The sequence below is a fragment of the Hermetia illucens genome, chromosome 2, assembly GCF_905115235.1.
Source record: "Hermetia illucens chromosome 2, iHerIll2.2.curated.20191125, whole genome shotgun sequence".
Lineage (NCBI taxonomy): Eukaryota > Metazoa > Arthropoda > Insecta > Diptera > Stratiomyidae > Hermetia > Hermetia illucens.
In genome coordinates this window covers 63693520-63707207 of record NC_051850.1, presented here as the reverse complement: position 1 = coordinate 63707207, position 13688 = coordinate 63693520, and the positions used below count along the sequence as shown (strand labels likewise).

Below are 13688 nucleotides of genomic sequence, written 5' to 3'. Positions count from 1 at the left end.
GCTAAGTTAGGTTTACCAAACCAAATTGTAATCAAATTCAAAGATCAATACTTTCCTGAAAGCAAATATGTTAAAGAATTAAAACCCCCAATTAATTGCGAACACACTTGTAAACTTAGTAAAGTAAGCAATATTACTTCCGTAGAAGAAAATTTTATTGGCGAAGTAAAGCATAATTGTAACGAAAATCTTTTCAAAATCAATGGCAAATTTGTAATAAGTTTTCATAATTGCTCCGTAAATTTAAACCAAAAATTGTATACAAATGGACTTGTATAGTTCGAACATAATAATGACAGCACCAAATTTCCTAAATTATACAAAACACGAAGGAACATTTGAAGATATAAAGTTAGAAAATTCGGAAAAACTTGAAGAAATAAAATTAATAGACTTCAATCACAAAGGAAATATGCTTATTTGCTCCATTTCCACTGTAATTTTTATTATTTTGATTCTCGTTTTAATCTATTTCTGCCTGAAATTAAAAAGTAAAACAGTTAACGTAAACGTAAATGCATCCGCAGAAAAGCTTGCAAGAAAATTTGATAAATTGGAAAAAAAGCAAATTAAATATGAAAATCCGAAAAGCCAAATTCTTCTGAATCAGGAGGTTCAGTCAAACCCCACATGACGTCATGCCAAGAGGTCAAAAGTTATACTCCCTGGAGAGTTATCTTCGAAGAAATGGACCATCACGACTTGAGGAGCTAGACGAGCTCCGAGGAGAAAAGGCGGCCATGGCACACCAGCTGGAGTGCCAACAGTAGATAATAATTTATCTCCAGCAGCAGCTAGCAGCACTGCAAGAGACAGTGCGAGCCGGATCATCAGGAAAACCGACGGAAAAAACACCAGTGCAGCAGCACCGACAAGAATCATGTGATATGGGCAGCGTGGGACCGCCAGCAACGTATCCGGAACTGATCATCGACGAAGACGACCCAATCAACTTCGTCCGGAGGAAGAAGTAGACTAAGCCTTAAGTTAGTGTTAGAAGTGTTAACGCTCCCAAACAGGCAACCCCTTCTCAAGCTCCTCAACTGCATTCCAAGAACGGGGAGCACATTTGCAGTGACGCCAAGAAAGCGCAAGTTCTCGCGGAATCTTTTGAGACTCAGCTCACTTCCCCTCCGGCTATATATAAATTGACCACGACCAACACATCAGTTAAGCCATCGGACTCGCAACATTTTCTGAGTTTACCTCAACTCACCAACTTAACCAAAAAGTCAGCCGGGCCTGACGAAATCCCGAATTTCGTAATCAACAACCTCCCCAGAGCCTCCTTGAAATTTTTATTAGCAGTTTCCAAAAACTGCATTAATAACGGCTACTTCAAACTAGTTGCAAAAATTATTGCGATCCGGAAAAAAGGCACCTCCAACGAGCCAAAGAATTTCAGGCCCATTTCCTTATTATCTAATCTTGGCAAACTGTTTGAGAAAGCATGGACAATTGGGCTAGTCCAGCATTGTAACCTCAAAAACATTATCTCTGACCGCCAGTTTGGATTCCGCTCTAAACACGGAACCCAGCACGCACGACACAGTCGTCTCAAGACTTAACGTCAACAACAACCCGATAGTAGCATGTGCGTTAGATTGAGAAAAGGCCTTTAACTCCGTGTGGGTAAACGGACTTTTATATAAATTAACAGACAATGAATTCCCAGTCCCAATAACTAAAATTGCGTTAAGTTTCTTTTTGTCAGCGTGGGGAATGAATTCTCCGATCTCTTGCCGGTAACGTCGGGAGTATCGCAAGGATCCATTTCTGAGCCAACCTTTTACAATATCTTTGTGATGCCGCAGGGTTAACAACATTCGAAATTTATTTCACGCAAAAGTAGTGATCAGTATTTCACACAAAAGTTAAAGTGGTGATTGGTATCGCACACTAATTCTTCACGGCTGACGTTCCAATCCCCGATAATGGCGTTGACCTGATTCACGACGACACGCTTATCTTCGCATCGAACCTCCACCCCAACAGGGCAGCCAAAACGGTTGCGAAGTACATTGGAGATCTCTGCAGGTACTACCGTAGTTGGAGAATCAAGATCAACGAGGAAAAAATCTAGATACTTAAGTTCTAGAGGCATCCACAGGAAAGCTAAACGCTTGAAAATGAGAATCGGGAACACCACAGGGAGCAGATCTAGCTCGATCAAATACTTGGGGGTAATACTGCATGAACTCCTCAAATTCAAACCTCACCTTCAGCTCGCTAGGCATCCACTACTTACTTCGCAAGACAGAAGGTCTCAACACCAAAACTAAACTGATTCTGTATAAGACCCGTTATCTGCTACAGAGCACCAGCTTGGATCCGATGCTCCAACAATGCCTTGGCAAAATGTGAGGCATTCGAATGCCGAATCCTTAGAGACTGCACAAGCTTGTCATACAATTGGAAGACCAAAAAGGTCGGCAAAAACGCCGAAGCATATAGGTGAGCCAAGTGAAACCACTTCGAGGATACGTTCTCACTCTATTGGAAAAGTTCTTCGAAAGAACGGAGGACCACCCCAACTCATTAATTCGGCATCTCTACCAATAGGGTAAAACCTCCCCATTGGCCACATACTTAAGGCCCTGCCAAATCGTGAATTCATCCCTACCCTACCTCCTAAACCCAAAATCCTCACCCTTTTTGACACTCCTGGCCTGGTAAGGGTGGATAGAGGTTAAGCACAGGAAATTGTAATGTGCTTATTGTAAATATTAGTTAAGTATTTATTGTACGTTATGTTAAGGTAGGTTAAGTTAAAATAAGTTAGGATAAGTTATATTTAACTAGGTTAAGTAAGTAAATTTAAATTTTTTATTTCGAATGTTGTTAATTTGATTGACAGTTGCCACCACCGGTGTTCTCCGTGGCGGAGAAGGCCTTGATTTGTCGAGAAAATTAAAGTTAGAAAGTTGATTCTGACTTTTGAATTTCAAGGAAGCAATTGTAAATATTGTAAATAAAAATAAAATATTTTAATTTAACAAAAGTGTCTCAAAATGAGCAGACATCTTGTTAAGTTTATAATAACGACGAGACTTGCCTACTGTGGCATGGTTTACCAAACTCAACACTAGCTGATGGGAATGAAAAACTGTTAAACATTTTAAGAAAAATAAAAAATCGATACTATTAAGTACTGTTTTGTTCCAATTCATCCAATTTATTCATTCATTAGCTAGATCCTTTTTTGATAGAAAAGTCAAAGAAACCTAGAGATTTGAAGGGCTTAAAATCATAGCTTGTAATTTATGGAGCACAAATAAGGGCATGGATAGATCAAGAATTGTTTCGAAATAGGTTCTTCAAAAACTTTGTGCCAATTGTAAGGAACAATTTCGTAAAATTGAAAATGCCTGAAGACAGCAGAGTAATTTTGTTCTTAGACAACTGAACATAGAACTCATCCAGATAAGAAAAAAATGGTGTCTGGTTACATATCAGTTGATTATCTTCCATCCAATATGACATCTCTCGTTCAACCTATGGATCAAGAGGTTTCTTTAAACCTAACCTCGAGTTCATGATTAATTACTTTCAAATTAGAAATAGTACATTTTTCATATTTCCTTCAATACCTGTAAGTTACTCGCCTTCGGCTACATGTGCATTACTTCTTTCGCCGTCTCCAGCACAACCTTAAAAAGGAATGTATTTGGTAACGTAAAATATTCACCCCTTTTCTCCCATTTGAACACCCCTTACCTTTCCCAATATACTTCTCCCAATTTCCTTTTTCTGATCCCCGACATGCATTTATTTTAATAATTTGAAACTTTAAGAAGGGAAGGGAAACTGGTAGCTTGACGTTTCAGGCATAAAAGGTTTTGTGTTTCTCTATGTGAGGAGCCTAACGCAGTTCTTCACTCGCTGATAGCAATGACTCGAGATATTTAAATCGCTCAGATCTGGGCAGGTTACTGCCATTGACCAATATCGCGGGACAATGCTATCAGCCAATGGAGAACTGCGTAATGAAATTGCTTCACGCATTAACGTTCTTTGTGATCGACGTATCAGCCAACGTCTAAAATTTACCGAAATGCTTTCCGTCTACCGATTTCTATAGTTCTGAGTGTTGGCCAATTATTAAAGACAATGAACGGCGTCTTGCGGTAATGGAGACGAAGATGTTGCTTTGGACTAGTGGTGTGACACGTTTAGATCACATCAGAAATGAGGATATCTGCGATCGACATGGGGTTGAACCGATCGTGGGCAAACTGCGAGTGTGGCGCTTTCGATGGTATGGTCACGTAATTCGCGCTAACGAGAATTCACTTGTCAATATTGGTCTGAACATCGAAGTCAATGGTAAGCGACCAAAAGATCGGCCGAAACAACGATGGCTTGATACGCTCAATGGGGATTTAAAAGCCTCACGATTACATCCAGATCAGACATTTGATAAAATAAAATGGCGAAACAAATCATGACGAACCAATCCCGCTTGTGGACGGGACAAAGGCTGAAGAAAAAGAAGATCTGAGGAGCGGCGAGTGCATGACAGCTCCGTGTCACATACCATTGCCCCCTATTTTTTAAAAAGCGATTTAAATAAATGATTTGATGGAAAGCCCTGTATTGATAATAATCAACCTCATACGCTTCAAACTCTGAGTTTAATATTATTAGCAAACGCGAAGAATTTAACTTACAACAGAACAGGCTGGGGAGAAGAGGATTCTTCATTAATGGAATTTTAATATTTCATTCGAGTGTCAATTATTTTCGTTAATTATGATGTCAGCATCTTATTTGTATGGCTTAGGATGCGGTAAATTCGCACGAAATGGATGAATTTGAACTGCTATAACTTTGACGCTAATAGTCGGATTTCCATAAAACTTGCCATATAATCCTCATCTTAGGATGAATTTAAGGGGAGCTTTTCAGTCAATTTCTAAAAGTTGGTAATATACTATTAGTAAGTTTATTTGAGCAGATATCGGAATGGGACATATTTTGAGGCCTAGATTTCATCTAAGCGCATTACCCTGATTTTTTTTTGGATTGTTGGATTGGATAGTTTGTCTACTTTGAGTCAGTACATTTTGATTTCTTACTCGCGCACTTTGCAATGCACGTCAAAACTAATATCAGATTTGAAAAGTACTAATTGACCCCACATGACTATATTCGATGAAAAAAAAATGTACATCCCCCCTTTACATGTATGGGGAGCAAAAACACACATTTTTTAAGTGACTTTAGAGACAAAGAAAGTGCAAGAAAAATACCAGGGAAAGATAGTGAAAGTTTAGCTAAACTCGAAATTTTACCACTGAGGGAATATCAGTGAATAGTTTAGCGCTGAAGGAATATCAGCGAAAATTCATTTTACCGCTGATGGAATATCAGCGAATAGTTAGGAAAAATAGTAAAAGGAACTGAGTGAATTGTGAAAAGAAGGGGCAGAAAGAATACCAGTGCGAACTTTATTTCAGTGGAAGTGATCGGAAAACCGAAGAGAAACAAACATAATATGAAAAGCATAATCCTGACCTTAGCAACATACTTTACGTAAGTCGACATTTGTTGAATATCTCCTTTCTAATATTTTTTTACTCCTTTCTTTCCTTCCATTCCAAGGATAAGGATTTATATAAGTAAATTTAATTCAAACAAATAATTTGAAGAAAAAGGAAAAAAAATACTTATCTCATTGAATAAAAGTGCATTTGGTTAAACAATTTTATTTGGTGATAGCGAATTATTACGCTTTATTAAAATGACAAGTGCCGAAGGAAACATTGTCCCCATTGAAATTGCTGACATTGCCAATACACTTCGTGTACCGGATGTAATAAAGGACTGGCCACAACTTGAATTCAAATTTAAACTCTTATTCAAATTCATAAATAACGTACAAGAAGTTCTCTCTCGTGTTTCTTGTACTGAGGAGTAATTCGTAATAAAATCATTGGACCAGCCGAAGGGGTACTAAATATGTAGGGAATTCCGCTGAAGTGGTCCGACATAAAAAAAACTTAACTCTTCACTACCCAGAGAAGAGGAATGAAACATCCCTTATTCATGATCTCCACGAATTAAAACAAAAAAGTAAAACCATCGAAAAATTGTATAGTGAAATCATAGATATATTGACCAATCATATCCAAATTCACGAAGCTGGATCAGAATGACTGAGAGCCTCGAGGAACCAATTGGATATTTAGAAATCAATAAACAGGGTTGCGATCTTCCATATATACTTACATCCTCCCCTTTTGGACGTCCCTAAAGATGTGACGTGGTCCAAATGGAACCCGTACCGATAAAGACAATCCTCACGAAACACAAAATCAATCAACAGATAACTCTACAGAACTTGAGTCGAACGGACGTGCTAAACGGACATTTTATCGCGATTACTCTACAGTTTCCTTTTACCTTATTCTCTGAGCCTTTCCCTGAGAAACCTGGTGCTGTGCGTTGTGTCAATACCACGCGCAGTTGAAACGACTAATTCTCGCGCTTCTTGTGTGCCCTCGAAGACTTAAAATTTTCTTCCGAAAACAATATTTTGCATCTAATTTTGGAATTACTGTTCCCCGGTCAATTACCTTTTGTTTGAAGTGCAGTGATTTGTAAATAACTCTGACTTTTTTTGCCTATCTTTAGGCGATCTTCGTTACTAATTCCTGTTTCCCTGTTGTCGAGGATACAGAAAGTGTTACGCGGTACTGTGACAACACGCTCGCCTATTGTGTGCTAGATACTGAGTTCGGTCCTCCTACACCCCGCTTTACACTTTTTTTCCCCTAATAAACTATACTGTTGCCGAATCTTTACAGAGTGCGTGTAATTTCATTCTCAATTGAACTTCACATGCTTCCTCCGTATCATCGACGCCCGCCACCGCTGAACCGCAGGCCCTTCCGACCTCATGTCGTCCGAGCGGCCCCCAATTGAACGTCGCCTCGCCACCGAAACAGCTGTTCGTGTCAAGGCTAGCGTACTCCACTACGCCCGACGAAATTCTGGCCTATATCAGAAGCAAAAGCAACTCAACTTTGTCACCCCTTTCCTGTGTGAAGCTGACGAAGGATGGCTCTCCTGACCGAGTGATAGCTTCCTTCAAAGTGACATATCCCCATGACTTCGATGCTATCGTCCAATCTTCCTTTTGGCCACAGGGGGTCTTCGTTAAGCCTTATCAGAGGTCTAAGATTCGTGAAAATTTCCGGCCTGACCGCCTGCCTCGCCGAACTTGAATGATTCCAATAACTACACGCTATTTTATCAAAATGTAAGGGGTCTAAGGACCAAGCTGTCGGATTTCAAACTGCCTGCCTTAGCATTCCAACATCATGTCATCTGCATTTCTGAAACCTGGCTGGATGACAGGATTTTAGATTCTGAGCTCCTCGAAGGTTACTATGTCTTTCGTTGTGACAGAGACTGTGCTGCGCTTGGCAAGACAACTGGCGGAGGTGCCCTAATAGCTGTTAAGTCCCCTCTCCGTGCCGAAATCATCTTTTTCTCCTCCTCCTCCTCCTATGATTCTGTTACCATACGTGTCCTTCCGCCAAACGTATGTCCCTTTATCATATCGTGTGTATATTTTCCCTGCCTAAGCCCGCCTTCTCTGTACGAGGATTTCTTCGACAGATTATCAGAGGCCCTAACCGTTTTGTTTCCCTCACTTCTTTTCATCCTCTGTGGTGACTTTAATCTTCCTATGCTCTCCTGGCCCGTTACACCTGGCCTTCCCCCCCTCCCTAATAACTCGACCCACCCTTCCCTTCCCCTATCCACTTTCATGTACACCTGTGGGGCCCTCCAATTTAACCTTTCTAGAAACCACTTAAATCGCACTCTTGACCTTGTCCTCTCTAACCTTCCTGTACGTTATCTTTCCCAATCCCTTCATGCTCCGTCTTACGTTGCCCCTGACGCCCATCATCCTGCTCTCGAGTTTGATGTTCAGATATCCCGACTCCACTCTCCGGTCGCTCGCAAGCCTACCAAGTTCAACTTTCGTAAGGCGAACTTCGAAGGTCTGAACTCAGCCCTGGCGTCAATCAACTGGGTCCCCCTGCTCTCTCCATTTACATGTGACCAAGCACTCAACACTTTCTATACCATTTTATCTGATCTTCTTCCTTGTTACGTTCCCTCCTCTCCTAAGTGCTTACGCTCTTACCCCGTCTGGTTCACCACTGAAATTCACAAAAAACTACGTCAAAAACAGACTGCGAGAAAGAAGTTCCTGTCTTCTAGAAACGTTGCTGACTTAGTTTTTTTTCAAATCCCTTCGTTCCTCGGTCAAATCTTTAATACGTAAGTCCAGACACCAATATTTGTCCAGCATGGAAGACTCACTAAAGCGCGGAAATCTGAAACCTAAATTTCTTCACAAGGAAATAGTTTTCTTAGGGCACACGAGGGAGTTAAGCCCAATCTCGATAAAATTAAAGCAATCAGAGAATCCCCCATCCAAAGAACCAGGAAGGAAATTAAAAGATTCCTTGGTCTCTTACGGTACTATCGTAAATTCATCCAGAATTTTGCGAGACTTACGAAACCCCTAACGGAATGCTTAAACAAGTCGGGAAACCGGACGCTGGACGCTTCAGGCACGAAAGGTTTTGTGTATTTCTTAGTACGTAGCACGTAATATATGCATATGACATTGATAGTCTTCAATTTTCAAAGAAGCAACAACTTCGACGTATTATAAATTTGTTAGTAATAGTGCGATTTCCATCAAACTTGGTATGATCATGCTCTACATTATAGCCTACATCACTGCAGAATTTCGTGCGGCTAGGATGAATTGAAGGGGGGTTTCCAGCCAATTAGAAAAAATTATAGTAATATACTATTATTAACTTTCTTTGAACAGATATCGGTATGAAAGGTATTTCGGAGCTAAGGCACCATATAGTGGCAGCCTGCTGATTTTTTTCAGATTTTTCGGTTTGGTAGTTCCCCCGCACTCCCCACGTTTCCAAGAAATGTCAAAACTAAGACCGGCTTCGAAAAGTACTAATCGAGACCTTTAATTTGATACCCCACATGACCATATTTTATGAAAAAAAATTTTACACCCCCCTTTTGCATGTATGGGGACCCCCCCTTAACTGCAACGTAAAAGGATGTAACTCACTGTATGTGTGAGCGTTCACAGTTCCCACCTTTCCACCAAATTTGGTGTCAATCGCTATAACCGTCTCCGAGAAAAATGCGTGTGACGGACAGACAGACAGACAGACCTGTGCGGAGTTGCCAAATCTCCCATCAGGCGCGTCCCTTCGTGCGGATAAGGGAATGCTCGGTGGATGCGTAGGAATATGCACATATACGCATTTGCAGGTGTGCGTGTATGGGCATGCTTATGCGCAGGCCGGGTAGGTGGGAAGTAAACGCCCGCCCGTGGATAAAAATTGGCTATGGGAAGGATACCCAGAAATAAAACCAAACATGGAGGAACAGAAGGAGAATAAAGTTACGGTGCAGGGCTTCGGAAACCCAGTACCGGCGGCTTTTGGGAGTGGGCAAGCAGGCTCCCGGCCGTCGATATCCCTCGACTGCAGTGCCTCGGTGGTGGATTACTTGGCCACCATCAAATACTACAAGTAGCCTGGAGAAAGAGGCATTTAAAAGGAGTACATCACTCCCGAGAACGCCTGTTCAAAACCCAAGAAAAGATGGGGCACAAACTGGTCAGTTATTAGCCCATAGCGGGGTAACTACACCTGGTCGAAATATGTCGCAGGACTTAGTGGTTGATCCATTTAAGAGAAGCTCGACGATAGCGCGATCTCCTCCGAAATCAACCTTGATGAAGGAAGGAAATCAGGGAAGCATTCGGAAAGCTAATAAGTACGTAAGCGCCCAATGTGAAAACCAAGCGGAGGAGCTATCTCAGAGTCCGCAAGAATCATCGTTTGCCCTACTCGGAGGAAAAATAGTAGAGTTGTCGGAATTTATTAAGGACAAACACAACGTGCACCAGGCCATCAAAAACATGGTCCGTACCATTCGGGTACTATACAATGGTGCCAAGGAAGAAAAAAACGCCTCGAAGAAATCAAGCGTCACCCAGGCAACACAAGTGACACCCCCTCAACATCCAAAGGGCGGTAAACTTGAAAAGAGGAGTAGAGAGTGCGCGAACGATTCTTTCGGATCCTCACAGGACGCGAAAAGGCAAAAAGGCCTCTCACCGGCAAAAGGCAAGGGAAACAAAGTTACCAACATCGTGGAAACTGTGGCGCCGGCTCCAATTGACCCAAGGGAGGCAAAGCCTCAAAAAGGGACCAAGGAAGCATAGACCAAGGTTGGTGGAAGGAAAAATACGGCGCAGAAAAGAAGATTACGGCCCGAATTAATCATCATCTCCAAAAAAGGGGATATGACTTACGCCGATATCCTTAGGAAGGTCAAATCCGATCCTGAGCTGATGGACCTTGGAGAAAACGTTAGCCGAATCAGACGCTCCCAGAAAGGAGACTTGATGCTGGAGCTGAAGAAGTCTCCGGGCAAAACGGCAGAAAATTTCCTCGGCAAGGTGGAGAAGTCCTTAGGAGAAGAAGCTCAAGTACGGGCCAGAAAGCAGGAGCTTGTCATAGAATGTAAGGACATTGACGAAATTACGACCAAGGAGGATATCCGTGACGCCCTAGAAAAGCAGTTCGGACCACTTGGCTTGCAAGATTCCGCAATCAGGGGACTGAGGAAGGCGTACGGAGGCACGCAAACGGCAACTATAAGCTTACCAACTGAAGCAGCGTTCAAACTGCTGGCGGCTGGGAAAGTAAAAATAGGTTGGGTCGTTTGCCGACTCAGGGAGCAGGTATCCCTTAAGCGCTGCTTTGTATGCCTGGAATTCGGCCACATAGCGGCGAAATGCACCGGTGACTGTGACAGGTCAAAATGTTGCAGAAAATGTGGGGGAGCCATATGTTCAGGGAATGCAAAGCTGAGCCTGAATGCATGCTCTGCAAGGAAAAAAAGGGCGTCGACTGTCGGCACGTTGCAGGCAGCAGCAGATGCCCATTGTTTAGGCGAGCCTTGAATGCAGTAAAAAAATGAGGTTGATACAAATCAACCTCAACCACTGCGAGGCAGCGCAAGACCTTCTCTCGCAGACCATCTATGAGAAGGGAATCGAAGCTGCCATAATCAGCGAGCCCTATCGCAACAATAAGAGCGGTGCCTGGACTGCAGATGAAACTGGCAAGGCGGCAATATGGGCGTGTGGAAATCAGGCCATTCAAGAAGTGATGGAGTTTCCAGAAGTTGGATTCGTCAGGGCAAAAATAGCTGGCATCTATATATATAGTTGCTATGCTCCACCAAGCGCGACGATAACAGAATTCGAAGGAATGCTAGGTATGCTAGTCTCGGATGCAAGAAGTCGAAACCCCAAGATCATAGCTGGTGATTTCAACGCGTGGGCCGTGGATTGGGGCAGTCGCACTACGAACACCAGGGGCCGTATCCTGCTCGAGGCTTTCGCGGAGCTAGATTTGGTGCTTGCCAACACGGGAAACGTTTCCACTTTTCGTGGAACAGGGTCGGGCTCAATAGTCGATCTGACATATGTGAGTACCACATTGGAGAGGAGAATGACATGGTTTGTCAGTGAGCATTATACTCACAGCGACCACCAGGCGATTTTCCTCCAGATCGAATATGGGCCATGCGTCGATGCGTGTCCCCGTGAGGCTGGAAACCGGAGCGGGTCCGTGAAGGGGCTTGAGGAGGATGCATTCATAGAGATGCTATTGGGAGGCCAATGTCCCGGTGGTGCGGCTACGGAAAAGGTAGAGCAAATGATGGGACGCATAACAAGAGCATGCGACGCTGCTATGCCGAGGCGACGAGTTCTCGCAAAAAGGCGCTCAAACTATTGGTGGAATGAAGAGATCGCGGTGTTACGGAATGCATGTTTTCGTGCTAGAAGGATCTGCCAACGATCTAGAGCAAGACCAGACTTCGACGAGAAACGGCTAGCATATGTGAACCTTCGAGGTAGGCTTAAGCAGGCTATACGGACCAGCAAGCGAGAATGCTTCAAGCAGCTTTGCACAGAGGCAGACCAAAGCCCCTGGGGAACAGCGTACAGGATAGTTATGAAGAAGATGAGAGGGCGAACACCACAATTGACCTGCCCGCATCTTCTGCTCGATATCGTGACGGCGCTCTCCCCCCCGGATAAAGGGGAGCGCAAACAACACAAGCGAGCACTCGACGTCTACATCATACCTGCGGTAACTGAGGAGGAACTTATGCAAATTTGCCGGAGAATTGGTGATAACAAAGCACCCGGTCTGGATGCTGTTCCCAATAGAGCCCTTAAACTCGCTGTTAAGACCAGACCCGACTGGTTTATCAGCGTGTTTGAGACATGCATGATAGAAGGAATTTTCCCCAATCGGTGGAAGAGGCAAAAACTAGTTTTGCTCCCGAAGCCGAATAAACACCCAGGACACCCATCATCATATCGACCGATTTGCCTTATCGACACGGCAGGAAAGATGCTCGAAAGGGTCATCTACAACAGACTGCTCCCTATCATCGAATACAAGGATGGACTATCGGAGCGACAATTTGGATTTCGTCAAGCCCACTCAACGATCGACGCCGTAGACGTTGTTTTGAAGCTGGCTCGAGACGCGATGTCGTCTAAAAAATGCTGTGCCGTAGTGACGTTGGACATCAAAAATGCGTTCAATTCCGCAAGCTGGGAGTGGATAAAAAGTTCACTGGCTAACACGGGTGTCCCTAGTTATTTGACTAAGCTCCTCAACAGTTACCTTTCGGAGAGGACACTGTGGTACGACACGGATGAGGGATCCAAGCAGTACACCGTCACCGCAGGAGTACCACAGGGCTCAGTGTTGGGTCCTCTCCTGTGGAACGTCATGTACAATGGGGTCCTTGTCCTTCCCGTGCCAAAGGAGGCCACGATAATCGGTTTCGCAGATGATCTAGCTGTGGTTGTCGTCGCGAAAGAACCTGAAGACGTCGAAATGTACGCTAACGAAACCATTAGCGCCATAAAAGCGTGGCTGGAGATGGTTCAGCTTGACCTTGCGGAACAAAAGACGGAGGCGGTCTTGATTACCAATCGTAGGAAGAGGAATACGATTAATATTCGCGTTGGTGGTCACGTCATCACTTCGAAGCCGGTTATCAAATACCTGGGGGTGATGATTGACGCTAAGATCAATTTCAGGAGACATCTGGACTATGCCTGTGAGAAAGCGGCAAATACCAGCGTATCATTAGCGCGGATGATGCCTAACATTGGAGGTCCAAGGTACAGTCGCAGATTACTTGTAGCCGGAGTGGTTCGCTCCACACTATTATACGCGGCACCAGTTTGGGAGAAAGCATTAGCGTGTGAGAGTAATCATAGGAGAGTGAATATGACTTACCGCTTAGTGGCGCTAAGGGTGTGCAGCGCCTTCAGAACAATATCAGGCGAGGCAGCGTGTGTTATTGCGGGAATGATCCCGATAGACATTCTGGCAAGTGAGACACGCTGCCTGTACGAGGCAAGGAAGATGAATCCTCTTGAAAAGGATGCAGAATGCCGAAAGGCGGCAAGGCGAGAGTCGCTAGAAAAGTGGCAGAAACGGTGGGATGACTCGCAACGGGGTCGCTGAACCCACACTTTGATTCCCCGTATTGAAGAGTGGATCCAGCGACGACACGGT

At 43.7% G+C, this 13688-nt stretch overlaps 1 protein-coding gene across 1 annotated transcript in view; it reads right to left on the bottom strand.

The window, feature by feature from the left end:
• Positions 1-347: 347 nt before the first annotated feature.
• The window catches only part of LOC119649239 (cyclin-C), a 53720-nt gene continuing 40379 nt past the window's right edge, over positions 348-13688 (bottom strand). The window contains exon 3 of the mRNA XM_038051303.1: positions 348-478. The gene's annotated coding sequence lies outside the window, so the exon portion shown is untranslated. The remainder of the gene's footprint in view (positions 479-13688) is intronic.